Source organism: Takifugu flavidus, chromosome 3, assembly GCF_003711565.1.
Source record: "Takifugu flavidus isolate HTHZ2018 chromosome 3, ASM371156v2, whole genome shotgun sequence".
In the NCBI taxonomy this organism is placed as follows: Eukaryota; Metazoa; Chordata; class Actinopteri; order Tetraodontiformes; family Tetraodontidae; genus Takifugu; species Takifugu flavidus.
Window position 1 is genome coordinate 1,807,881 of NC_079522.1, and position 24,330 is coordinate 1,832,210.

At 51.7% G+C, this 24,330-nt stretch overlaps 1 long non-coding RNA gene across 1 annotated transcript in view; it reads left to right on the forward strand.

The window, feature by feature from the left end:
- The window catches only part of LOC130522961 (uncharacterized), a 51,203-nt gene extending 27,361 nt beyond the window's left edge, over positions 1–23,842 (forward strand). The window contains exon 3 of the long non-coding RNA XR_008949746.1: positions 23,578–23,842. This is a non-coding gene — a long non-coding RNA (uncharacterized LOC130522961). The remainder of the gene's footprint in view (positions 1–23,577) is intronic.
- The last annotated feature ends 488 nt before the right edge of the window (positions 23,843–24,330 follow it).

Sequence of the window (24,330 nt, forward strand, 5' to 3'; positions counted from 1 at the left end):
GGCCATCTGGAATCCCGCCTCAGACTTCAGGCTGATGCGGAACTTTTAATTGGAGAGACAGCGGTGGGAGGCAGGAGAGGGAGGGAAGAATCCCAGCGGAGGGGCGGGAAGTCCTGCTGCCAGATGGACAACCCCAGTCTGCCGGAGCGCTCGCCGTTTCATTCCGGGGCCGGTGCGATGCCGGTTCTGCCTCGTGGGTCTGGGTTCTGGTATTTGTGAGGGCAGCTCGGAGGCAGAACAGGCCGACGCGCCATTAGCTTAGCGTAGAGTACCCTCGGAAGAGCATCGTTCCTGTGGAAACAGCCACAAACTGGCAGCTTGCTAATGTTGCTGTTTGTTTTCCCTTCCAGTTTACCTGCAGTAATTAGTTTGTAGCAACGCTAAAAATAAGACGGAGAAAAGCGTCGGTGTGAATCTAACGAATAAACCAGCAACGCGTCTCCCCCGAAGCCGAGAAACGGTCAGAGGGAAGCGTTAGCGTTAGCCCAGACACATGCTAATAGCAACCAACCCATTAGCATTAGCATTTTACCATTTGGGGACAAACCCCCCCCCACACACACACTTAACCAGCCAATTTTTCCTGTATGTTTCATTTCTGCTCAGATTTAGATTTATTTCATGTTGGCTGCTTTTAATTAACTCTCAGGATAAGCATTGAGGAGGGGGGGCGACGAGGGGGGGGGGGAGCAGAGAGAGATAAAAATAAAAAAACTCCCCGCATCCACCAATGAATTACACCAGCAATCATTTACCACTTAGACAGTAGTGCAGAAGCCCCTTGTTGGTTGCCCTGGCAACCGGTGCCTTGGTGATTGATTCCTTGCCAGTGTGGCATCGCTGCGAGAGCAGCGCGCGCGAGCTCACCGTGGCGGCGGCATCTTTCTAATTAAAATGGGATTACGGCGTCATCCCGTATGTTCAAACAAGCGCGAGGCTGCGGCGGGAAGCGACTCTGGGAAATGTCAGAGCTTTAAAAAAAAACAAACAACCGCCGATAAACAAACGTGCACGCGCCCGACAACACGGAGACGCAGCGGCGGCGCGCGGACCCACAGACGCAACAATTAGCTTATTTGCCGCCGCCTGCTAATCAGAAAATATTCCTCAATTTGGAGCTTAATGTTGGTCTTAATGAACGCTGTTTTTTTTAGGTAATTGGATTAGACGAGTCAATCATATCGACGCAGTTTTTGCTGCGTGTTCGGGGATCAAACGTCTCCCCGGCTTGATTACGGCACGTTTTACTGCGGCTAATTGCGCAGCACCGCTGGGCTGCTGTAGCCAACAGTAGGTTCAACAAAGGGTCTTCGGAGTTGGGAAATGGCTCCAAATTAACAAAAGCTTTTCGTCGTTTTGGTTGAAACCCCCCACTTTTGTTAGCATGGCTGTCGCTACGGTGAATTTGGGTGAGGGCGAGACACAGCCATGCTAACGTGTGAGCGACATAGCTGCAAATCAATGAAAGTCCGGCTGAAATATGACAAAAACCGGCCTCAAAAGTCCCTGACAGCCGCTGAGGTTAGCCGCTAAGCTACATGCGGCCGTGAAATTCCCTCTGAACCCGCTCCAAAGACGTTTCCGGCCCCGTAGAGGTCAGCGCGGCCCAACCCCGGGACTGCTCCTCGAACCCCGGGCCACAAAATCCCAGCCGACGCAGGTGCGAAGGAGGGAAAGAGGAGCGTTGAGCGCGTAGGAGAAGGAAAAAACACGGTCTTCTGTTCGGATTTTGATCACCGCGGTTCTGGAGGTGTACCCGGCTGCCTTGGGCTCACTCGCTAGTGAAGCGCTTTGTTAGCGGCTGTGTGGGATGTGTCATTACAGCGCAGGTAATAATAGACCGGGGAATTTATAATGTTACGCTCTTTACACGTTAGCCTGAGAAAAACGCTGGAACCTCTGGAAAAACCTGGAAACAGGGCGGGAAAATCGGCTTCCGGCTGTAAACAATGAGAAGCGATATGGTTGACTGATGGGTCGAGCCCTGAAATGGATATTAAACCTCCCGTGAAGGACGTCTGGAAGGAAATACACTTAAATTTCACTTGTATAAATAATGCAGGCCGAGTCGGATCGGAGGTGGCCCACATATCCCGCGCTAAATCCTATTTTTTTTTTTTTTTTTTTTTACAGCGGGAAAGTACTCTCGGAAATGAAAGTGCGGTTACAGCCGTATGAAGGCGAGCGCCCAGATTAGACATAAATCACATCCCGCCTCGTTTTGCCCTCTCAATCATCGCTCGCCGAGGCGGCCTTGTTTTGTGTACTCAGCAAACACGCTAACACCCCCCCCCCCCCCCCCGATGCTGCGAGAGGACTCAAGGCGCCGAGCGAATTCTTCTTTAAGATTGAGTAAATGGAACACATGTTTCTTTGTGCGAACGCCATTCAGGGCGCCCTCCGCTGGGTTTAGTGGCGCTGGAGCGTGCACGTGGGCCCCATTAGCATATCGAGCTGACTTGAAGCTGACGTGTCGGTAAATAAGTGCATGTTTGCAGGGCACCTTTAGCTTGTTAGGCAAAGGTCGCTACCATATTAGCTGGAGGCGCGGATGTGGAACGGAACCTTTGAACTTACACCTGCCGCAGGTTCCTGGCGCTGCTGCTGCCACCCGAGGAGGTTCAAACCACAACTTCTGAAAGTTTGCTAAAAACAGAAATGCAAATGGTTGGAGCGACGCTAGCTGTGACAGAGGAAGAGGAGCGAGAGGAAGAGGAAGAGGAGCGAGAGGAAGAGGAGCGAGAGGAAGAGGAGCGAGGGGAAGAGGAACGAGAGGAAGAGGAGCGAAAGGAAGAGGAGCGAGAAGAAGAGGAGCGAGAGGAAGAGGAGTGAGAGGAAGAGGAGCGAGAGGAAGAGGAGCGAGAAGAAGAGGAGCGAGAGGAAGAGGAGCGAGGGGAAGAGGAGCGAGGGGAAGAGGAGCGCGAGGAAGAGGAGCGCGAGGAAGAGGAGCGAGGGGAAGAGGAGCGAGGGGAAGAGGAGCGCGAGGAAGAGGAGCGCGAGAAGAGGAGCGAGAGGAAGAGGAATGAGAGGAAGAGGAGCGCGAGGAAGAGGAGCGAGGGGAAGAGGAGCGAGGGGAAGAGGAGCGAGAGGAAGAGGAGCGAGAAGAAGAGGAATGAGAGGAAGAGGAGCGCGAGGAAGAGGAGCGAGAGGAAGAGGAATGAGAGGAAGAGGAGCGCGAGGAAGAGGAGCGAGGGGAAGAGGAGCGAGGGGAAGAGGAGCGAGAGGAAGAGGAGCGAGAAGAAGAGGAATGAGAGGAAGAGGAGCGCGAGGAGAGGAGCGAGAGGAGAGGAGCGAGAGGAAGAGGAGCGCGAGGAAGAGGAGCGAGGGGAAGAGGAGCGAGGAAGAGGAGCGCGAGGAAGAGGAGCGAGAAGAAGAGGAATGAGAGGAAGAGGAGCGAGAGGAAGAGGAGCGAGGGGAAGGCCGCGCTTTGTGGTTGGCGCGTGGTAGAATCACCTGACGGGAAGTTTGTCAAAGGTTTTGGAAGCACAGGAGCAAAACGGTTGCCGTTAGCTTAGTGGTTAGCGTCACAGCGTTGCTAGTAAAACAGGAAATAGAGACCCAAAATGTTCAAATAGTGAAGGATGATGGCTTTGTTTTCAGTCCTTCAGTGTGTGTGTGTGTGTGTGTGTGTGTGTGTGTTGTATCACACGTATCATAAGGGTGCGTGTCAGGTTTGCGCGAGGAGGAAAAACCATCTGGGACCGTGTTCGTGTGAAGCAAAGTGCCCAAATTGAGGGATCTCATTCCAGAACCGGGCTGGCAGAAGATGTCGGGTCACACTGGTCGACGCGGCGCGGCGACCGGTGCTAATAGATAATTGCCGGTTTAAGAGGAGGCGACAGGTTAGCGGTGTTTGTTGCCAAGTGGAGCGTCGGCGCTTCTTTCGTGGCCTCGTTGACGATGTTTTTTTCGGGGTCGAGTTCATAATTTCAGATCAAACCCGTCTTGTTTACAGGCGTGAACACACCAGCAATCGCCTGAAACCGGAGCCGACGCGCCTCCTTTGCCCCCCGTGGCCTCTCCCTCATCCACATCAGCTCATCACAGCCGTTTGTGCCCCCCCCCATCCCCCTCTCATCCTGCTGATTGAAGTAGTCATTGAGTCGGGGGGGGGGGGGGATCACGCTGGAGGAGGTCAACAAGCCCAACACGCACCGGATCCACACAGACGCCCATCAGAGCGAGGGAGGTGCGTGACAGGCGGGCGGCCGTGCGCGCTCCGCGTCTTTACAGCGCACAAACGCAGCATCGCCCCCTCCGCCGTGCAGCTGCGCGCCAGCTCGCCCTCCCACTCGCCGCAGCTGCGGCGCCGGCGGAGAGCGTTTCGGTTTATATTCATTAGTCACCGATCAAGCGCTGCGATTTCAGTGATCAGATAACCCATTAAGCATCTCCTGGCTCCGCCCACCCACGCCCTCACAGGACGACCAGACGTCCTTTATCTGTCAGACAGGACAGGTGTGTGTCTGCGTGCGTGTTTGTGGGTCCGCCAGAGCGCCCTCCGAGGCCGCCGTTCGTCCTAAGATAACAGTTTTTTTTCCCGCCAGACTCCCAAAAGTTGTCAGAAATATCCCAAATCAATACGCGCTCAAGTTTGCGGAGACAAACCTGAAAATCAAGATTCATTTGAATACCTTAAAGTTGTAAACTTGCCCTCAGGTGTCCAAAGATTTCAACTTGTGTTAAATTATGCAACTCTTGACAACTTCTTTCACTTCAGCACAAAATAAACAAATAACTAAATGCTATTTAGTCATTTTCTGTGCGTGTGTGTGTGTGTGCGTGTGTGTGTGTGTGTGTGTGTGTTGCAGCACGACAACTACATAAAGTTAGAAAATACTGGACGAGTTGGTCGTAACACGACTGGAACGGGTGAAACATCGTCGTTAGCTCCCGGCGTGTTGCTAATCTCACGCTAACGGGGGATCCCGTAGCGTGAGATTAGCGTGGAGTGGCGCTCGGAGAGGAGCGGCCGTGTGACTCACGGCGCAAATATCCCTCAACCTCTTATCGTCGAGATGAAACCTCAGCTAACAGCTGATCACTAGCTTTAGCTCCAGAACCGCGGCGGTTTGTGCAGCCACAGAGAAATTTGCCTTCAATCGAGTCCAGGTGAAGTGACAACCCCCCCCCCCCCCCCCACACACACACACACACACACACACACCCTGCTCCCCGGCCCCTCCCCCCACCCTCCGGCCCCTCCCCCCCCACCCCCAGGCCCCTCCCAGCTCTGTTACAGTGAGCCCCCGCTAACCTCTAAATTGCAGCAACACCCTGTTTCATAACGGCCTCCTCATCAGAAGGAATAAAGTGCAGCCGAGGCAGAAGAGACGTTAGCTGGATGCGACGTCGGCTCCGTTATCTTCATCCCCGACCACACGCAGGCGCTCACAGGCAGTCGCACTCGGATCGTTTTGGGCACCCGTCACCCTCGATTATAATTATCTGCCGGACGCTTAAGTAATTGCCATCAGGCCGCAGATGCTGGATCGGTGTTGCTGGTCGCTGCCTTTAACGCGAGTTTTACTTAAAGGGGTGGCGAGGCGCCTTTAAAGGCGGAGCAGATGGGCCCGTCTGGGAGGGAAGCGGCGGCTCCTCGCAGGAAGTAGGAAGCATCGTTACGTAAACGAACGCGGCCTTTTCCGGAAAGGTCCGTCAGTGGATGCAGAAGTTCTGCATCATTGATGAGGACTAGCGTGGCAGTCACGCGAAGCGCCTGGCCGTGTGCAGCGGGGGCCTGCTGGTGGGATGCAGGTGTGTGTGTGTGTGTGTGTGTGTGTGTCTCTAAATGCAATCTGCTCTTTGGCTTGTTGCTATAAAGAGCGGCGCTCCGGGGCCGACGAGAGCGGCCCCACAGTGTATCGCCGGTCGTGGCGTGATACTTGAATCACACTTGTCATTCTCCTTCCTTCTCCCTGATTGGACTGAAGCAACACACAGATGTATCTCCAGACCACACACACACACACACACACACACATGGCGTGTGTATATATATCTGGACTGTATATAGCATCTCCTGCAGGAGCTGTTGGCCGCTCATTGTGGTAATCATTTCTCAGCTAGCGTGGTAGCTAATCTCACAGTGCTAAAGTGCCTTTCAGAGCCCAGCTGTCTTAGCGTGGTGGAGGTATCGGAGCATGTGAGCAGCCCGCAGTGGCGAGGATTTCTGGTCCTTGCCCGTGGATGCGTCTGTTTGATGCGCCGCTAGCCCCCCGTCGGCCGCTCTCCTCCCTCTCACTTTCAGCTCTTTCCGATTTCGCTCCGCTCCGCTGAGATCGCTCCCGGGAAAAAAAGAGGCCAACGCGGAGGTTTCCCAAGCAGAGCCAAAGGTTCGCTTTGTCCAATTTCCTACGTTAGCGTAAATGCTCCTCCACGCCCCCCCCCCCCCCAACCCCCCTCATCTCTTTTACTCAATCTCTAAATCCCTAATTTGTCTGACGTGTCCTGAGGAGCCCCGGTTCGGAGAGGCGGCGGCTCGGCGCCGCTCTGGGCACAACAGTGTCCGCCGGAATCACTTCTTGAGAAGAAGACTGGCGGGGACGCGGTTCTTCTGCTGGCCCCGTCGCTTTGGCTAACCACCTATTAGGATCGGCACAACTATTCAGGCCCGGCGGTCTGACGTGGCGTAAAGCGAGAAAAAAGGCCCCTTTTCTTCCTCCCAGCTCAGCAGACGCTCTCCGTGGCGCTGACCTAGGCGTGGCTAAAACTGGTTCGATCGCGACTGGTCCTCGCCGAGCCGGTGCTGACCGCATTAGTTTCCGTCCTCCGTTGTGCTGCCTCATCTGTTTGCTAGCGCATGTGCGCCAGGCGCAGTGCTAACGCTGCTGGTTTTGCCGCCGGTGCGTCTGGGGCGACCTCTCCTCTAAAAAAAACCTCGTCTTTGTTTTCTTTTCACCGTTTCGAGCTCCCTTTCGGACGCGAGCGCTCCGGCGGGTCGCGAACCTCCACCGGCTGATGCTAATCAGCACTTTTCCAAATTAGATGTGAAATGTTAAGCAGGAACCCGCTATTAACGTAGCGCCCGGTGCAACCTCTGACCCCAGGGGTGGGGGAGGGGGGCGTCCTTGAGACATAATTGTGCGCACCTTAAGTGCCGCCTCGACGGGCACGAAGCCGAGAGACGAGCAGGGAAGAAAATTGCGCAGCGCTTTTCCATCTTCTTCCATTAAGACGTTGCGCGGCTGAAACAATTGGCCTTTCAACCCGCGGCGCCCCGGTTGGTGCGTTCCGTCAGCCGCGGGAGGAATTTATTGGATTGCGCCCGTTTGATGGATACACCAAATTAGCCCTTTTTTCGCTTTGCAAACGTCGGAGGCCTGATTTGAGCGGCTGCCAGATCGCCGTGCTCTCCGACGTGCCCTGAAATAGATTCCTCTCTTCCTCCGCGGCTCCTGAAGCTAACAGCGGTTGGCGCGGCACCAACATGATCCCAGATGAAGATATTTTACGAGATTGTGCAGACAAACACTCTCCAGTGCGGAGCCCCAGTTACGTCGAGAGCTCTCTTTTGTCTCTTCCTACTTGTCCGTCAGGCAATTATTCCACTTCCTGCTCGGAATTCTCGTCACACGACCGCTGGAATGCACGCGCACCCCGCTAATTAGATCCCGGCTTCCACGTTTGAGGGGGAATGAGGGACTGTCCCGCATGACCGAGCGACCCGAAGCGGCGACAGTAAACAGTTTGACACAGCAGCAGGATCATCCTGGCAAAACCATCAAAAGGGAGCGTTTGATTTGTACACGAGCGCCGCGTCCTTCCTGCTATTACAGTGTGTTGCAAGATGACAGAGTTACCCCGGAAGGGGACTAAGTCATGAGCAGAGGAGACCCAGAACTAGGTCAGCTCCGAGGCGTTCGTTACATCATACATATTCATAAACAGCGCCCAGTTGTTGCGGTGAACTGGCTCCGCGCAGACTGTTTATTCTGCTCATCGGGCCCCGCTCGCTGTTTAAATGTTAAACAGCGACCGTGCGCCGCGATGCTAATCCGAGCAATTGAGTCTGACTGCCTCGTTTACATGCCGCCCGTACGTGGATCATATGCTGCGACGTTCACAAACGAGCACCTCGGCGCGTTGGCTCGGAGCGCAGAAAACACGAGGGTGCATTATTGAAGCCAACAGAGGGACGTTTTTCGGAACACGCGGGGACGTTTTACCCCAGAAGCGTTGAAGCGCTAGCTCAGGTTTCCACTGACGTGCGCGTGACTGCGGTCGGTTTAACCGGTTTGGTTCCCTGTTTGCCTGATGTCTCCCTTCATCTCATCAGACGCCACCGTGGCGGGAATGACCCTCGCCTCAACCCTCCCGTCGTGGATTTCCTCTTCTCTGATCTCTGCTCTCATCAAACGCTTCATTTTTCCACTCCTGGAATCCAAATCAATCAAAAAACAGGTCGAAGTGAATCAACTTTTAGCTGGAGGTGTGTAATTTGAACCCCCGGGCAGCCGTGCTTGGCGCTAGCAGGCGTTTATTAATGCTAATGCTAACGCCGTCTGAAAGCCCTCTAGTTTGATAAACTGTTCAAGAGTGACAGAAACGTGTTACCGAAGCCTTAAAACGCGGTTGTGAGGCGCAGAAAGTGGAGCAGCCTCTCAGAGATGACACAGAAGCACCACCTACGTCCCGTCGGCCCAGCTGAAGACGTCTGATGCTTGAGTGAGCGGATGGTTCAAGGGGCGGCCTCGCTGCGCTACCCTGTTCCGCTAAGTTGCCGCCGCAGCGCTCAGACTCTCAGGCTTCTTTTCTTGGAGCTGCGGAGAAATTGCTTTTCCTATTGATCTGCTCCCGTGTAAACAGAGCATCTGCGTTCTCCTGCTGGAGGTTCGTATGCACAGGAGATTACCCGCGGCGGAGGGCGTCCTGTATACGCGGTATTCCTCCGCTAGGTCTATTTTTGTACGGAACCTTTGCGAATTTGACGGTGTATTGATGTCGTCGGGTCCGAAAAGTGAAATATAGCACACTTCCCACAGTGGAAAATGTGTGCTACTGAACAAGTTAGCTGCTATATACGTTAGCTGTTAGCATGAGGAAGGGCCGAGACACTTCTCGCTCGGCCTCGCTCGCCCTGCGTTCCCTGCCCTGGGTACTCCTCTACGCCTGGCTGCCTTTTCAGTCTCCATGGCTCCACTCTTCCATCTTCGACCATTCGGCTGCAGCGCAGAGGTCAAATGTCGCTCACTCCAGATCCCGCGGATCCTTTTGTCATTGGTTTAGGAGGGCGAGAGAGTGAAATAGGCCAGGAGAGGGAAAATGTGAGAGGGCTGGAGGGAGAACATTCCTCCGCCTGCGACTGCTTTTCCGAGGGACTCTGAGGGCATTGGCGATGTGTTGGGGACAGATCACTCTCCTTGGTGCTGTAAAAATAGCCGCTGCGACGGGAAATCGCTGCTTGCGGGTTCGGCAAGAAGTGGGCATCGGGGGACTTGTGTGCCTGTTGGAACGGGGGTATTTTTATGGGCAGCCAGCTGCGACCACATGCACCAAAGCGCTATCGCTACAGTTGAGAGGATCTTTGCTGCCGAGTTAGCATTTGCTTGTCTTTAGGCCCCTTTTAATGCGGATGTCATCACTGGTTCCCCGTGTTGTAGCCGTATCTTTGGCACGGGTCCGATGTTTTCCATGTTTTCCTGCTCCTCTCCCTGTCCTTCGCGCTCCAGCCTGTCTTTCGTGTTTGGAAACACAGCTGTTCACATGCAACAACAGCGCATTGCTAATTCGTCTGACCTTTTGTTTTGTCTGGCTCCAGAGTGGGAGGTTGCTAATCTGAAGAAGGTAGAGAAAAAGCCTCAGAGACAGTCGGTGTGGAAATAACGTACAGAGAGGATAACAAAGAAGAATCCAGTTTTGGACTTTGTGTGGTTGACGGTTGCTTCTCACATTGCGACGGTGTTGCAGGCATGGTTGCACGTATATATCTGAAAATAGCTCCCTTCCCTAAAGAGGAACGCTGTGCAGTAATGAATCTGTCCTCTATAGCACCCAAGGCTAATTTTAATGAAGAAAAACAAATGCTGTTGGTCGCCTACCGCGCCTCAGCGGAAGGGCCCCTTCTTCCATCGTCTGCCAGCGCAGTTTCTGGCTGCGAATCATTTATCCCAGCCTTCTTACTGCCCTTTTTGAAGCCAGACACGGAGCACCAAACGCTGTAATTATCGCGTTTTGTTTTTTTTAACGGACAAAAACGATGTCCTGTGGTGACAAATTTGTCAATTTGTAATCCAGGATGCTAATTTGTGACGACCTGCGTTGCGGCGCACTATTGCTGGGCCAGCAGTGGTATCCGACGAGCGAGCGCGGTGGCCCCCGGGGGCCCCCAGACTCTTTATTATGATCAACAATGGAGAGGGCGCTCACCCAAAGGTCAAGATTTGTTCCCCCTCCAACAAAGACTTGGTATGACTTCATTTGCTCCGTCTCTTCACTGTTCACCTTCCTCCAGTGGCTCCGGGTTAAATGACTCACGACCATTTATGTGTTTTAGCACCCCCCCCCCCCCCCCCCCCCTACCCCCCCCTCCTGCCCCCCCCCCCAGGCCACCTCCTTTATCTGTTTCCACATGGATCAGGTGTATTTCTGTTATCTCGCCTTTTAAGGTCTCCCAATGCGAGAAACTCGCTCAGTCCGAGTTGCTCCTCTCGCCCCGACTCACCTCGCGTATGCTGTGCCACCTTCTCGACCCCCCCCCACCCCCGCTCCCTAAACATTTGCTAACCCCCTTTCCCGTCCTCGCAGGTTATGAATATGGAAATGAGGAGCGACTCATTTCCCCCACGTGGGGCTCGTGGCGGAAATCGGCCCTCGAGTGCTCGGATAACTTGAGAGAGCAGAAATGGAGGGAAAATCAAGCTACATTGTTAGCACACGTGTCAGAACTTGAGAGAAATAGAACAGATGAGTGAAAATGAAGCCTAATTGGACTGTTTTCACCTCGTCCGCGCCGGTGATCCGATAACAGGTTGTCAGAGCTACAATAAAGCGTTTACGTCAGTTACAGAACGTCCCGATTTATGGACTCTTTAATGAACTGTAGCTACGCTGTCACTAGCATTAATATCCAAACTCTGCAGTGTTGCTATAACAACCAGGTCAGTAGTTTCTGTTTGTTTCTCGTGCCCTGGAATTTTACACAACCAAGTATTTTTGATGAAACATTATTTATTAAGTTACATTTTCTTAATCAAATTTGTTTATTTTTCAGTGTTAAACCTCATTATTGTGTGTTTGCCTACAGAAAGAAAGCTCTTAAAGCCTCCGTGGCAAACAGGAAGCTGCATTTGAAAGCTAGCGTTTTCCCCGCATGAATTATTAAAGCTTTTATCGCTCGTCGTCTGCGCGTCGCAGCATCAGAACCCAGCCGTACTTAAACAAATTTACCGACAAATGCTGCGAAGATCCAGCGTTAAAGTTTGTAATTTGCGAGCTCGGCGTCGCCCCGGAGAAAGCCGAGCGGCTAAATCAACTAAATTTAATCAACAGAATGAGCTTCTTTTACTCGCTCCTGCTGCATCCCTGTGGCCCCTGCTGGGGTAGAATCTGTTCTCCTCAGGATCGCCTGCCAGCTGGAGCTTCTGAAGCCTGTGGGTGGCTGCAGTTCTGAAGGAAAATGATCTGAGATCTGCTCAGCAAATGCATTTCTCACACACTTTTCCCGCGCCCTCGTACGCTAGTCTGACTTGTTTGCTTAGCTTGCCATTTAGGAGGCAAACCGCTGAAAAGGGGAGTTGAAGTCCTCCTGCTAAATAGCATGTTGCTAACAGATAAGTGCTCTCAAGTTCAGGCACTTATGATGGGCCGGGTTTGCAACGGACAACTGCTTAGTCGTTTCTGTGGTAGCGCGTGTGCAGCTAACAGCTACGCTGTTTAGCTTTCATCTTACAGCTGATTGGCTTCTTTTTTCTAGCAGGAGAGAAAAGGTTGTTTTATGCTCGGGTGGATTTATAGGTGTCCTGGCTCCTGGTGCGTTTGTCTTGGGAAAATATGGTTTAAATACAGATGCTACATGCAGCTAGCCGAACCACGCGCTCATCATTATGGTGAAATAATCTCGTTTTATACTTCATCGGATTAAAAACCCTGTGTTGCAGGTTTGAGCAGCTTTTGTTCTGCAGCCATTTTCGCTCCTCTCGCACCTCTGTTGCCCCCCCCCCCCCCCCCCCCGTATCATACCCTCCATGTTGTTTGCGATCCTTCAACTCGGTGAAGGGTAAAAAATCCACCAGCATCGACACAGCTGAAGGTCCGTCGACCTACCAGCACCCTCTCAGCGATGTACAACCCCCCCTTCATCATTGCTGCTCGCCTTGAACCCTGATCCTGAGATGACATGACATTGACAGACACATAAACCGACGGCTCTGCAGCCCCCCCCCCCCCCCCGCCCTCAAGTATCAGGCCGGCTGAGCTACAGTTCCTCTCCAATCATGGAGCAGAAATCACACACTTCTCCTTCCAGCCTCTTGATCATCGGTCCAAACCGTCTTGCACCGTCCCCCCGGTGTTTAGATCTCCAAGTCTTGATTAAATTGCCCCCCCCCCCCTCTTTTCGAGGAAGCCAATATTGAGAAATAAAAGCGCCTGAAGCCACAGACGCCAGGAAAAAAGGTGTCTATCACAATATAACTAATAGCTTCTGCAACAAAAATGGAACACGGTGAAAATATCGACTACATCCGACAGGAAGCTGCTGAAAGGCTGGTTTTCCTCTAAAATACGACACTTTTCCCTCTTCTTTTACCAAACCTCGTCTTCTTTGTCCAAAAATAACGGCGTTTATTTCACCAGTGGACAAAAAGAGCGATTATTTGCCGAGTGATTAGCTGGGAGATCCGAAGCGAAAATGCGACGGAGTGCACTTAACCCGTGTCATTCTGAACCAAAAACAGGAAGAGGAGCCCTCAAAACAGGAAGTGGAGACAGCAGGGGGGACATTTAGGTACTGCAGAAGAACCCTAGAGGACACGTTGTCTTCCACGTCTGCTGAGGACACCGTATAGACCTGACGGTTTGCCCTCGTCGAACAGTGTCGGTGCTGTTTTTGGACAGATTACCAGGATCTCTACTGGACCGTCTGATGAAAGGACACCTTGAGGACAACGTGTCCTTCTGAAACGGTCCTCTGGACAGCTTCATGGGGTCTAGAAGTTGTCTTCTGAAGCATTTTAAGGCTTTGCTAAATGCACGATGGGGCGTTTTATCTACTTTTGGGGTAGTTGGACAACGTTCGTGCACTAGCGAACAAGCGTGTCCTGATCCGTTGAGGGGCCCATTTCCAGGGGCGCGTTTACGTGTTTGATCGACCACAAAGACACCCAGTGGAGAACATTTTGTATTTTCCCCGTGGTGGGCAGGATTCTGCTTTTGCCCGGTACCTTCTCTTCTTTCGCCCCGTCATTGGGGCGCTTTGATATTCTCGTTTTTGTCCTCGGGAAGGGCACTTTACCACCGATGGACGCGGTTATCCTGGGTGTTTAATGAAGACTTGGCTGGTCCTCACAAGTCGGGAGTTTAAGGGCAGAACCAGAATTAAGCTCAGCCTGGCGCCGCGTGGAGGAAGACACCCGGTAACGAGTTCTCAGAGGCGGAGCCCGCACCTACGGCGCGCTCTAATGTTCCTCCCGTGGATTTGTCGACGCTCCTCAGAGCAACTTAAATCGAAAGGCTGCGATTTCGGCAAGACTGTCAGGTCACATCGACTCAGCCTCGGCGCTGGTGTCATTAGAAAGTACGGCGCCCTGGTTAGTCACGCCCGCCGCGGCGCTTCAGCTTTGACAGCAAAAGAGGGGAGGAGAGCGGCGCCGGCGCCACTTCCAACCGCCTGTCGAGCATCACATGGCCTCGGCGGTGAGCTGGGTTATTCCAGGGAAGAAAGCGACTCCGCCAGGGTGTTCTGGAGGGAACAAGACGGTTGGAGCGGAGTCCTAGATGTGTCTGCTCGTCACAAGACGAACACGGGAATTATACATGCGGAGGGTTTCATAAGGCGCCGCCGCCAACTCCATCTAGCGGCGGATGTGGTTTGACAGGACCGTTGGGATCTTTAGGCTATTTTCTGTCGGCAAGTCCTTGTCAGGGAGGGAAACATTTCAGTCTGCCGGTCGGGATGACGGGTGGATTTTTTCTTTTTCTTTTTTTTTGGGAGCGTCTGTCGTGTCGCTTCGACTCCGAGGGAAAAGCAAATATTTGAATGAAACGTTAGCGAAGCATCGAGCTCGTCCTCGCCAGTTTGTCGAGGGGGCCGGGCGGCAAACGCGTGGCGAGTTCGAGTCAAACGGCGGTTACGGCGAGCATCTCGTGCCGAGCTGCAGCTTCGCGACGCAATAGCCCGCGAATTACGACGGACGCTAAAGTTAAAGCGTTCAATTTAGCGTCGCCGAAATGAGCCACTCATGCAAGTAATTAGCTTCATGAGGTCAGATTAGCAGAGGCTTAATTCACCTTCTGTTAATACAGACGCTAAATACAGCAGTATGTTAGCTTTCCAGTTTTTCCTGTTATAGCGGCGGCGGCTATCCGGTCGTAGCATCTGATGCTGTTTGTTGAAATGTATTTTTCTCTCTAATGCTTATGTTCACACAGCTCTCTAACTGTAAATGATCCATTGGGAATATGCTTATCTGTGCTGTTGCCGTGGTAACAAATTAGAGGATTCACGTAGGTCGGGACGAATGGAGGCGAACCATTCCATCCCCTTAAATAGCGTTAATTGCTAGCAGAAATGTTTGCTTACTTGTAGCATTTAGCATGAGCCGAAAATACCACCAAAATTATTTAGAAGGAAAAATCCAAGTGAGCCGCTCTGTTGCTAGTTGTGATGCTATCTTTTGTATGTCAAGGCAGGTTTTATCAGTTTTATCGTTGAAAGATCCTTATTATGGGATGAGCCAAGTGGTTCCTCTCACCACTGACTCACAAAGAGGGACAAAAGTGTTTAAATGCTCAAGAAAACGCAGTTTGACCTAATTAATGTAAAAGTACAATTGCTAATAACACCACCGCGGTGCTGTTAACAGAAACCCATTATGCTAATGAATGCTAATGAAGTAGCTGAGTTAGGTCTGTGAGTATTGTCAGATACTTCAGGTGGAGAAAAACCAAACGCTCGCACGACAACGGTGGAGTTTTATTGTGAAGATTGCTGTAAGTTCTTGCACGTTTCTGCCCGACATGATTGAGCGACGCCGTTTTCTAACTTCGGAGGTGAGACGAGAGCTGTGAAAACAGATGTTTCGCTCCCCCAATCCGTTGATTTTTCCCGTATTTTCAGCTTCCCTGCGTTAACTCTAATTATCGCCTTAAGCTAAACACCTTCAAGCGGCAGGAGACGTCTTTCTTTTGCACCTTTGAGGCGGAAGTGTACAATTATATTCCGGGCGCACTTCCTCCACACCTGCGTCGGATCGTTTACGGGCAAAATTCCTTTGTGACACATCAAAGAAGAGCAAAGCAAAGCTGCAGCTTGGGTTTGCTTTGAAGTCACTTTAATTCCAGTTGCACCAACCGACACATTTGTCGTCCCATTCCTCTTAATAATTAGCATTTCGACGTCCTATTTGGAGAACAAAATGGCAGCCGTGAAGAGAGGAAGCGGATTTTGCCGCCTGGGTTTTCCGCTCTCCTGTTTTTCTCGTGGAAATTGAAGCATCTGTTGAAAGAGGCTCTTTCCCCGCTCTCATAAAGCGTAATAAGCTAGGCATCGACTCTAGAATTTCAGGGCTATCAGGAAGAGTCATAGCTTCCTTTGTTAATGCACCATTTTCATTTTGAATTCCATTTGTGCTCCTTGGACTGGAAAATGAAGGTAAACTGGGTCTTTTTTTAAAAGTGGATCTCGCTGCCGTTCTTTAGTGGAGCCAGTCGCAGCCACTCGGCGTCGCGGTGATGAGACTCTCTGCCTGACGTCGACTTCCTTAGCGGAAGCCATTAGGCGCCCGTAAAGGTGCATCTGAATGCTAAAGGTAAATCTTCCTTCAGGACCGAGACGGGAATCACGGCATCTCGCTCCCACCTTCTAGCCTGAAACAGGAAGAGAAGCATTAAAGAGCAAAAGATCCTGCGGGTACCCAAAACAGGGCTAGCTTAAAATGGTTTAGCACAATCTTCGATTTTGGGCTTTCTCGCTCTCAGCTCACATGACCAGTGTAAGAAGATGTTAGCGTATGTGAGCACCGGCTATGCTAATCCAAGAAATGTCACCATTCCAGGTGCTTTCTGTGCGTTACGATTGTAATTTTTGCTATTGGAAGCCGCTTCAAAGATGGCGGCACCAAACGCACCAGGGCGGGCGCCGGCGTGCAGCTGATTAGCGCTGGCGAACGCCAGGCGGCCTCTCCTCGCTGCTCAGATGAGGTCAAACGATTCACAAAAGCATCTCAACATACGGAAACACTGGACGAACTGTTGAGAGTCCACCTGAGATCCTCCACAACCTTTTTCTTTATTTCACCCGCTAGGCTAACTGAGTTAGCAGCAAAGATTAAAGGGCATCATTTCTCCGCCGCTTCAGCGGTGCTTGTTGATGACAAACGCTTGACCCGGGGTTTCACCCTCCGTCGGCGTTTGTTTCGCTCAAAGTTTGTCAGTAAACAATTAAGCCCATCACTTGTTATCGCCCGCTCACCTTGGACCTCTCGCCGGCCGCACCAGCGTGCTTATTTTTACCTGTAAACCAATTAGCCGCTGTTGACGGTTGTGCGGTTAGCGGTGACACTTTTCGCGGTCTCCACCCACGCTGTCACATAGCTGTCGAGCGGGAAAAGAGCTTAATTGCGTCTCTCTCTCCGTGTTCTTCACCTTACTGGACATCACTGGACCGGGGACGAAATATATTTAGCGTCTTTGTCCCGACATGTCGATATTTCCCTTTGCTTCGTCAGAGTCTATTCTTCCAGCGTGTCCCTTTAGGTCACCCCCCCGCCCCCAGTGTGTTCTGGTTAGTTTTCAGACGGAACAAGAGAGCGAGTCCTGACGGCGGGTTCAGGGCCCGACCGGGGTGACGGCCACCGATGTTTTTGAAGCTCCCCTTGTAGCTTTAGCCTCCTGCTTCTTTCCTCTTTATCCTTTTCTGCGGCGAGCTCCACGTCACCGCCCCGGTGATTCAGATCCGTCCGGATTCCCTCCCACTTTCATCCTCATCAATCAGTCCTCCTTTGAGACGAGTGTCGGCGGACTCTGTGCTCCTTTGCGTCACCCTCTGCTCTTTTTCTGGGGACAGATTGTGTAAGTGCGCCCGTTTGACCTTCCTGCCAGTTCCCCTTTTACATAACGCTAGTCTCGGCTAATCGACCCGCGCCGCGGCGTCTCCGAGCCCCCCGAAACACAAGCTGCGACCCCACCCGCTCCCGTCCATTTGGGCTAGCTGTTATTTTTGCGCGTCTGCTCGCGTCAGTAAAAATTAAAATGGACGGATGTTTTCTGCCTGGGAGGTTTGAGGAAGGGGGCACGGGGGGGAGGGGGGGGCTGCCTCTGCCTCCGGGGACTCATTTGATTCCTTTTTCCCAGTGTTTTCCCCTCTTCCTCCCCCCGATCCTCGGTGTCTATCAGGTGCCATCTGTTTCCAGCGAAGGTGTTTGTTGCTGCTGAAGCGCCAGATTTGCAAACTCAAGGTCTCCTTCCTGGAGGAACGTCTCGATTCTGATGTGTTTATCAGACTCGAGCTGACAACTTCTCAAATGTCGGAGCTTCGATTTCAATTTGTGGTTTAACTACCGTCCAACGGTTACGTAAGGTCTCGTAGGCGTCCTGTGAAGTTGCGAGGTTATAGCTGACCGGGGGTGTTGGACGTCCTTGAGAAGGTCGCAGCCAGCCGTAGGAAAAGAAGAAGAAGAAGTGGGTGAATTTTAGCTCCGCTTTTACCTCGAAGAGCTGGAAAAACACTTTGAAACGGCGCTAATGTGCGTGACAACATGCTAATCTCATTTAGCCTGAACTCAAAAGGTTAAAGATGAATATATTTAATATTAGATGACAAAAGCTCGTTTTTTCTCTTAATGTAATGAAATTTCAACACCTTTGTGCCGCCGTTGCTAGCGATGATGAAAACCGTTTAGTTTCGGACTGAGACAGCGAAAAATGTTAATGTTCAGAATTTATTCCCATTTGAACGGAAAACATATGAGGAAAAAGTTCCCAGATCAAAGGCTCAGTATGAAGCAGCTGAGTCGCCCCAAGTTCTCAAAGCTAATGCTGCGCAGTTAGCTAGCGGATTCAAGTGAAATTAAAACCTGTGAAAATCAACGGAAGAATCATGTTTTTTGGTGGTGATTAAACGTACTCACATCGCTATAAAGGCAAAACCTTGGATGCTAAAGAATTTTTCCCTCGAGTTCCTGACGGCTAGAGTCTATTTTGGTTGCTCTCTTACCGTCGATGTCGTTGCTAATGTTGACTTGTGTCGGAAAACCTCAAGTTTCTTAAAGTTTAAGAAGCAAAGCTCTGTGTGTAACGAGAGTTCAATCAATCTGGATTTAACCTTGCGCACCAATTTTCTCAAAGATGTTTTATTTTGTGCTCTGCAGGTTGCTCAGTCAATCAGGTCGGACAGGAGAGCACTTTAGCAGCACTTTCATTAGGCTAAGTACCTCGCGTAGGTTTGCATTTCCATAGTTACAGCATCACTGCAAATGCTATAGCTACAAGCTGGGATAGAAATGTCTCTGCTCGTTTCTGTTGTGCCGGTGTTGGTTTTCGTGGCTGCTGGGCCGTTAGCGCTTGTTAGCAGGAGTCCGAGGCGGTTTGGGGTTTATTTGTTTGTTTTCGTGTCTTTGTGGTGCAGGAGCTCTCGTTTGTAGCGCTTAAAAAAGACCAACGCGAATGGAAACGGGGTCGTTTTTGTAAAAAAAGATCGGTTTGTGTTTCATCCCGTTGGAGTTAGCTTTAGTGCTGCTACTCTCAAGGTTAAGCTGATCCTTGGAAAAGGAGCCTCGTTGTTCTGAGGACGGATTAGATATTCGCAGCGTTGTCTTGTTTTTACTTTCCCTCGCAGTCGTTTTTCACGGAAAACGCTGAAGATCCCGAAGTCCTTTTTGCCGTAGTTCTTTATTATTTTTTTTACCTTTGTCTTGTTTTGAAATACAGATTTGAGCTGATGATTACGGGATGTCGTCTGCTTGTCCTTTTCCACTCTTTCATTAGCTTTATCCGTCTCCGATCCGTCACTATTATAGCGCGCAATTAGGGGAAAGCCAGTCCGCCGCCATCGACACCCTACCCGAAACAAAAAAAAAATGCTTTTAGCGTCGTCTTCGACTCCTCGTCAAAGTTTGAGGACTCAATTGCGACGATTTGTGCGCGTTTAGCATGCAAATCGTCTGAAGCGATACAGAGGAAACATACGTCAAACTGTCAAAACGTTTTCTCTCCTTTGAGTTGCGATGCCATCAGGCGCCGCTTGTCTTCCTTTGGCAGCGGAAGCCAGACATTAAAGATAATTTATTAGCAATTATCCCCTTCTGCGCATTTTGCCTTTCAGATGGCATATTAATCGGAATCCGAGGCAGGGCTGCGTTCTTTTTCTCCACCGCCACCTCCCACACTACCCACTCACTTTTGGAGCGGAAAGTGCAGCGCCTAGCATGATTTTTAGCGCAGCGATGAGGCGGAACAGAATGGAAACGGTGAGTCATGTGACCCGGGTGCCTCTGCCCGCCTGTCACTCATCATCGTATAGGAGGGCGGGAACGGTGGACGTGGTGGAAAAACAGAGATGGTCACTCTGTCGGGAACAAATGGCTGCCAAGAAGAGGCGAGCGAGCGATTCGAGTATCCTCAGGAACGAGGCTTCCAAAGGGTCCTTCCAGGAGGACTGATTAGCACGTTAAGGACCCTCGTCAGCTTAATTAGGAAGGAGGTTCTGCCCCTGTCAAGGTTCTAACTACGCCTGGTTTCTGCAGTGAACAACTTCAGCATGTGAAAATAGTGGCGCTGGTTGTTTTATGATCTGCAAACACTCCCCTTTTTTTTTCCCGGAGCGGCTGCAGGTGGAAGATGATGGACTGCGGCGAAGGTGTACGCGGAATGGCTTTTTGGGGAGGAGGGGAGAGAGGCATGAATCATCGCTCGCAAGCTGGGAATAAAGTTCATTTTTTATCCAGGCAGACCATCAGTCAGGAGATATGGCCGAGCCCCCCGATATCAATCTGCATGGAGGCAACCTGGCGCTCCCCAGAGGTGGCGAGGGGGTAGAGGGAAGTGCTTCCATTTAAACGGTAGCATTTATCACAGCCTGCTTTCGGCATCCTAAAGGAGGCCAAGCGAGGGGTGGGGGGGTTGGAGCCGGGGTGGCAACATTGTTAATGCCGGCGCTGCGCCACTTGGGCTAATTTGGATTTGTTGTGTCGCGCTCTCGCCGTATTGAACGCGCGGCGTCGCGGACGGATTTTGATTACCGCTCACGGCCGGCGCTCGGCCCTCCGAGTGTGACAAGGCCCGTAACGGCTGAGATTGTTCCCCGAGTCCTAACCTTCCTTCATGCCCGGTTTGGCGGCGTCGTCGTTGGCGCCAGGCCATTAACTTTACAAATGCCGCTAAGCAACGATAAATCAGCCTCGGAACGCTTTCCTTGGGAGCTGCCGTCCCCGCGCGAGTCGATAGAGGCTTCACGAGGCACCGCGGTCACACTGTGTGCGTCCAATTACGCGTAAATGTAGATATTATGCAACCTCTGGAATTCCAATATCTTTGTTTTCCATTTAGCGATTCCCGCCTCTCGGCCTGAGCAGCTCAACCGCTTCCTGAAATGGCCGCAGTAACGATAACATCAGCCACGATAATGAAAATAGAGCAGGAGAAAATGCTCGAACAGCGTCCCTCGCCGACGCCGTCATCCGTCTTCATAACGTTGCCCCCCCCCCCCCCCCCCCCGCCCCCGGCGGTGGGTGCACCGGAAGGGCGGTTGTAGTAAATGCAGATGGTCGCGTCTCATCCACCCTTTCAGAAATATTGACTTGTTGTTTTCGGGGGGGGGGGGGCGGCGTGCTCCCCGTCCGCCGTGTACAAACAGAACATTGATCACCGTTTGGCAGCGGCAGTGTGTCGCCCTCGTTTCCCAATTTCCCACAAGCCTCGGCGGCATTAATGCTGACGGTTTGTTGATCGTCGCCTCCTCGGGAGCGTCGCAGATGTTGAAACAAGCGGATGGTAATTTTTTTGGAAGCCGCCTGTTGAGCTAATATTTGTCTGTCAGACGCCGCCGGTGGCACGAAGTCGGTGTTAGCGACATCGTTAGGAGCCGGAATGTTGGGTTGTTGTTGGCAACAACAACAAACGTGGGAAGACGGTAACGGACCTGAGCAAAGTTTTAGCTTTTCAATGAGGTAAGAGTGGTATTAGCTTAGCCACTGGCTAACCGGTTGTTATGGTAGCGAGGACCACCAGACCAGGGTGTTGTGTCCTTGCTAGTCTGAGTTAATTTAGACTTTCGAGGGGGGTTTCTAGGACTCTTGGCTGTAGACGGCGACAGCATCCGTAGACGGGTCATCGGGGGGGTTGTTTTGGGACTCTGGGGAAATCAGGTGTCTGCTCCGCTGGGATGGCGGGGGCGGCGCCCTGAAGAGTTCAAATAACGGAACTTCCATTGTGTCGGGGTCACGACATTTGTGGGAAGAGGGAGCAGAAATGCGTTTTCAAGGAGTGTGTTTGATGCAACCCCCCCCCCCCCCGCTACATAAACAAACCATAAAGACTTTAAAATGAGGAAAATGTAACCAGAGGTGTCTATAGGAATAATATAACTCAAGTAGACGCATTTTTTTTCTCCAGTCGAGAGAAGAAAAGCGCGTTGCGGGAGAAAAGGAAAAGGCTATTAGTGTTGTCAGTTACTCCTGCAGGTTCATCTCGCTCGGTATTCAAACCCACAGGTCTCCCTTGAACTGCCTTATTGAACAGGAGATTTTTCAAACAGAAAGGAAGAAAGAAAAAAAAAGCAGCCTGGAGAAGGGAGGTAGCCTAGCAACATTGAAGCCGCAGTAAATGAGTGTGTGCCCACTGTGAAGGAGCTCGCAGTCGAAATGACAGCGTGGAGCAACTCCGGAGAGAGTGGGATGTGCTGGCCACCATCGCAAACACAAGAAGGTTTAGCTGTGGACAGATGTGAGCTGTTTACAGACCCCCCCCAACACACACACACTCACACACACACACACACACACACTTGTGCCTGCTGTCAGACCAGCGACCCTGTCGTGGTCGTGCTGCAGCTTTTGATGCGTTCTAAATAAAAGATGGCACAGGCGTGAGAGGGATAACCCCCCCCCCCCCCCCCCCCCCCTCGTTGGGAGGAGGAGGGCCACGATGCGACGCCTCCAGGCTGTCGAAGTCTTCTGAGGGGCTTTTGGACTCCAGCTGAGGCTGGGGAGCTGAGGGACCTTCTCATTTGATCAGTAAGAGTCCGTTTCAGAGAAGCATCAGAAGTAATGAAATTCTGAAGAGGCTCCTTTTAGCATTAATTATGGCTACGGCGGGTAATTAGCGCAACTGGCGGCCATTTTGATTTAGCCGGGATCAAAGCTTCGCATTTGGGACCAGTGAAACGTGATTGTGCTGCAAAGAAGCTGAGCATCATCGCAAATTAGCAAATTAGCTTTGCTTGTCTCCTCTAAAGCTCTAGCTTTGGGTTTTCTTTCAGAAGGAAGTGGCCACTAGGGGGCGCTAGGTCTTGTCTGCAACGATCGGAAAACGCTTTGCTGCCGCGAAAACACGTCCGCGTTGTGTCGAAGTGTCTGTTTTTTTGCCCGCCGTCATTTCCCATCATCCCCGCCTGCAGTTGTTTTGATTGACAAAGGATTTCTTTTCTTATTTAATAATTTCCGTCCCCGCTGCGTCGCGGGCGTAATAATTTAACCTGGAGAGGAGTGACGCTTCCAGAGGAACGAGTGCCTAATTATACATTTAAGTGTTCTACTTAATGCGCTCGTTTTCGAGCCGTCAGGGTCACTCGCTGGAGTGCCATTAGCATCGAGAGCGCCCGTCTCCACCTGAAAACCTGGTTAATGCTCGGCGCTGCGGCGCCGCCCCGGCTCGCCTGGGTGTAGATTGCACGGCAGGTTTTTCTCGTCCGTATTTGTCGTCAAGGGCAGAGGGCAACGGTTGTTGCGTGACTGAGGAGAGGGTTAAAGTGGGAGGGAGTGGAGAGCTGGGGGAGCCAACACGGTGAACCCCGGTGGCCTCGCCGCCACGTTGCCGTGGCAACGGTTAGCCCGGCCGTTAATGAGGCAGGAGTGAGCCGTTAGCTCAGAATACTGATTTGCGTTTTGACAGCGGCTCCCGATTGCACATTTCGGTCAGGAGGCCTCAAGGAAACGTGGATGGAGTTTGTTGGGAGGGGCGGAGCCAAACGTGGGGGGGGTCGTGACTCAGATTAATTGCCAAGGTCAGACGGAGCACAGACCCAGTCTGTCAACACGTGCACGTTCTTACCTCGGCTGGTGCCGACGGAGCTCCTCATCACCCACACCTCCGTCTGGTCCTTCACCTGGGACCAGTTTGTTCTGGGACCCGAACCCACCACGTTTGGAGCGTGGCGGGAACCCAACCCTGAGACCTGAACGCTGACTCTCGCTTCTCTCTTAGGTCACGTTGACACGACGCTCCGCCGGCTCAACCAGTATAAACCACCGATGGGGTGTCGTTAGGTAACGTATTGCATCACTTCCTGTCTTCTCAGTAGTAGCTGTGCACGGTGTAAAATTGAATGCTCGTGAAATTCGAGTTACTCGATAACAACAGGGACAAATGATTCATATGAAACAAATACATAACTAATTAGCATTAGCGCTAGCATGGCCTCTGTTCAGTAAGATCATTGATGATGTTGTTTCTTGTATAGTTTCTCTGCCCCCCCCGTTTCCATCTACAGGTACCACCACCTTTATAGCTGTATGTTGACCTGCTGACCTCCGACCCTGCTGACCCACTCTACTGTTATACCAGCAGCTTCTACTATTAATGTATCTCTGCCTATCCTCTCTTCCCCTCCTCCCCCTTCTCCTCTCTCTGTCCTCAGCCCCCCCATCAGCAGGAGGGTCCCCCGACATGAGCCCGGTCCTGCTCAAGGTTTCTTCCTGTTAGAGGGGTGTTTTTCCTGCCACTGTTGCGGGTCAGGGTGGAAAGTGCCTAGAAAGAATTCTGATTGTAAGAGATGCTATATAAATAAAGATTGATTTGACATCTCATCAAGCCAGTCCAAACATGGGTCAATCCATAAATAAGCTAAGATCTTCCAGCATGACAACATGTTTTGGGTACTTGTGTTGTGGCCTTTTTCCATTAGATTTATGAAGAAGCATTTACATTGTGTTGGCATTGTTTATCTTTTGTAAGTGT